The following is a 3,406-nucleotide window of genomic DNA, read 5'->3' as shown; positions in this document are numbered from 1 at the left end:
AGTGAAAGATAACTGAATAAAATATTCAGTTTTTTTGCAAAACACTTTTACGTTCAGAGGTTTGGTAGTAGAGCCATATCTTCCTAGGCTGGCATAAGTAGCCAATCAATCACGGTGTCATATCAAGCAACGGTCCAAGGGGCAAACTAATTAAAAATTTAATCCCATGATTTTCATCTTAATCTCTTTTTCCCATTAGCTTTGATCAATGCCCACAACACAATTTAACCAAACTTTTCATTTAGATAAATGACTGAGTGGGGTACCTATTGAGTCCGTTTGTTATGAACCAATGGATAACTAAAATGTATACGCTAATTACTAAAGACCACACGCTAATTTTCAAAGCATTTTATTAGCACAAAAGCTATGCTCCTGTTATCAAATGAAATGCGCTTCCTATGTTACACAACAGTAGTTGTTCAAACCAGTTTCTCTTGACTTCAGTAGCCAAATTGCAGCACGCTGTGTAGGTACACAGTGCATTTGAGAAACGTCTGCACATCCCAACCCTGCACTATATCACAAGCAATAGAGAAAGCTGTACCAAATAAGAAGATTCCATGAACTTCTCAGCTACCTGGGACTCCTGCTGCACCCTGAAAAAAAAAATCAGGCTAGAAACTACGTAAAACAACTAAACCAAACTGAATGCAGGGGCTGCTAAGAGGAAGAATGAACTTTGCAGCCTGTTCCAAATGCTAAGGTGAAGGAGGCCCTGGCTCTGCTCACTAGGTGTGCAAGTCAGGAGATATTCATTTCATGACCATCCTTTCCTATCTTCTGGGGTGAAATTTCTACTGCTTTCAAGTCTTCCAGCCCCTATTTGAATGCCAAAATTCTTAAGTTCCTTCAAGTAAAAGAGGTCTTCATTTTAAAAATAAAAGTCAATGGCTCTGCTCTCCTGTAGCCTTTTCAGTCTCTGTAGCAGTGCTTTCTCACTTAGATTTTCACTGCCATTTCAATAAGGGGGTGAGAAGAGGGGAAGAACGGGGACTGTGATCAATGAAAACTATTCAGTAAAGACTCTTCATGCCAGACATGGCCTCAGAAACAGGAGGAAAGTTTACCAGACGGCAGGAGTAGGTGGTGGCTGGCCCCAGTGGAATGGGTAAACCTAAAAGGGGACGAAAAGGTTTTCAGGCTTCGGTGGCCCTCTCTACACACACATTTTGTGGCCATGAAGTCCTGGCTACTAAGCATCATTGTCACTGTGTAACTACTGCACCTGCCACTTCCCTCAAAACATTAGTAACCGGGTTCCTGGGAGGATTTTCATCCCCAATTTACTGGACATGCCTCCGAGCCACCTCCCCGCTCCGGCCCTCCCTCTCGTTGGTCGCCTGAAGACCCTCCAACACGCGGGACGGCCCCTCCCCCCGCCCTCCTCACCGACTAACCACGGCCAGCAGAACCTTGGAGCGGCTCTGTCAGGCTGCCCTGGAGCGGAAACAAGAAGAAGGAAGAGGAAGGCGCGAAGGAAGAAGACTCCCTCACATTCTTGGCTTCCAAGGGGCGCTGGGACAACAGAGGGGGAAATGACGTAAGCTTCCATCCCGGAAGCGAAAATTGGGCACGGGTCCAGGAAGCCGCCATGTTGTGTGTGGCAGATGAGAATTTCAGCGCTCAGTATCTGAGTCCCAGCAGAGAGGCCCCGCAGAGAGAATAGATTAACCATCTCCCCCTCCTCTCCCTCATCCGCTCCATCCCTCCTCCCATCCCCCTCTCCTTCTCCTTTCTGCCATTTACTAAATGAGTATTTATTGGGACCTTGCTGTGTTCTGTGCTTCAGAGTCCAGTGAATAGGATGGACAAACATTTAAATTTCCTAGCCGGAAACACTGAAGGATGAACTGTCAAGAGGCCTTTGAACCAGAGGGACTCTATCTTGAATAGGGGCTGCATAAAAGAAGGCTGAGACCTGCTGGGCTGCATTCCCAGGAGGTTAGGCATTCTAAGTCACAGGATGAGACAGGGAGGTCAGCACAAGATACAGGTCACAAAGACCCTGCTGGTAAAACAGGATACTTAAAGAAGCTGGCCAGAATCCACCAAAACCAAGATTGGCAATGAAAGTGAACTCTGGTCATCCCCACTGCTCATCATATGTTAATTATAATACATTAGCTTGCTGAAAGACTCTCCCACCAGCACCACAAGAGTTTACAAATGCCATGGCGATGTTAGGCATATAGTTACCCTATATGATCTAAAGGCGAGGGTGGAACCCTCAGTACTGGGAATTGCCACTCCTTTCCCCAGAACACTCTTGACTAATCCACCCCTTGTTTAGCATATAGTCAATAAATAACCATAAGTATACTCAGTGGAGCAGCCCATGCCGCTGTCCTGCCTATTGTGTAGCCATTCTTTTATTCCTTAAGTGTCTTAATAAACTTGCTTTCACTTTACTCTGTAGACTTGCCCCAAATTCTTTCTTGCTTGAGGTCCAAGAATCCTCTCTTGGGGTCTGGATGGGGACCCCTTTTCAGTAACATAACCACTTAACGATAGTTGAGGGTTTCAAGCACCAGGCTGGTGAGCACAGAGTACATGGGTCTGCTTTTCTTGTCTTTGGTTACTTGGACTCAGGCCACAGCTGAAGAATACGGGAGGGAAGGAGGGAGGGAGAGAGAGAAATCCTTGGGAAGTAGGTGGCAGTGGTGGTGGTAGATTGAGTGTGTGAAATTTGCAGAGTTGGGGTGACTGCCAGGCTTCTGGACTGATAGCTGGGTGAATGTTGGGGCACCACATACTAAAAGGGAACCACAGGAGAAGCAGCTGATGTGTGGGAAGTTTGGTTTTAGATATATTAAGGCTTGGGCGTCTTCTAGTGGAGAAACTCAACAGGCCAATGGATGTGCCTGTTTTGGTTTTTTGGATGACAGGCCTGAGCTAGAAATCTGTACCTTAGATTCTTGTATGTCAATGGGGCTAGAGCAGGAGCTTAGAAGAGATTGCCTGGTGGAGAGAATACCCTTTGGGAAAGAGGCCTAGGACAGAGTGTCAAGAGCTCTTCCACTAAAGAAAGAGAAGACGAGTAGGCAGCCCTAGAAGAGGGACCAGGGAAATATGGCATTGCAGGGAGCAAGGGAAGAGCACTTCAGGAAGAGTAGTTAATTAGGTCAGTTTTGATGAGAAATTAGTGAGATGACTGAACAGACTTTGCTGTTACCTGGAGCTGACTGCTTGGAATGGCTGGAGAAGGTCAGCTTATGGTGAGCTGAGGAATAAGTGAGGGTGATGGTGAGAAAATGGAGAGAAATGAACATAGGCAAATCTTCCAAGAAGTTGTCTGTGAAGAAATGAGAATGATACTGAAAGGAAAATGATGATTTTTAATTATTATTTTTTAAGATTGGAGAAACATAAGCTTGTGTTTTTGGGTTTTTGCTTTGTTTTATTG

General features: G+C 45.5%; 1 long non-coding RNA gene across 1 annotated transcript; it reads right to left on the bottom strand.

Annotated features, from left to right (window-relative positions):
* Positions 1 to 336: 336 nt before the first annotated feature.
* Positions 337 to 1,635, bottom strand: LOC105554786. Its single transcript, XR_001008381.1, has 2 exons — positions 1,393 to 1,635; positions 337 to 1,117 (listed from the first exon to the last, which is right to left on the bottom strand). It is a non-coding gene; the product is annotated as an uncharacterized LOC105554786 (long non-coding RNA).
* Positions 1,636 to 3,406: the final 1,771 nt, after the last annotated feature.

Source organism: Mandrillus leucophaeus, unplaced genomic scaffold (genome assembly GCF_000951045.1).
Source record: "Mandrillus leucophaeus isolate KB7577 unplaced genomic scaffold, Mleu.le_1.0 Scaffold66, whole genome shotgun sequence".
In the NCBI taxonomy this organism is placed as follows: domain Eukaryota; kingdom Metazoa; phylum Chordata; class Mammalia; order Primates; family Cercopithecidae; genus Mandrillus; species Mandrillus leucophaeus.
Note: the sequence above shows the minus strand (reverse complement) of the source record. Positions and strands in the feature narration are given on the sequence as shown.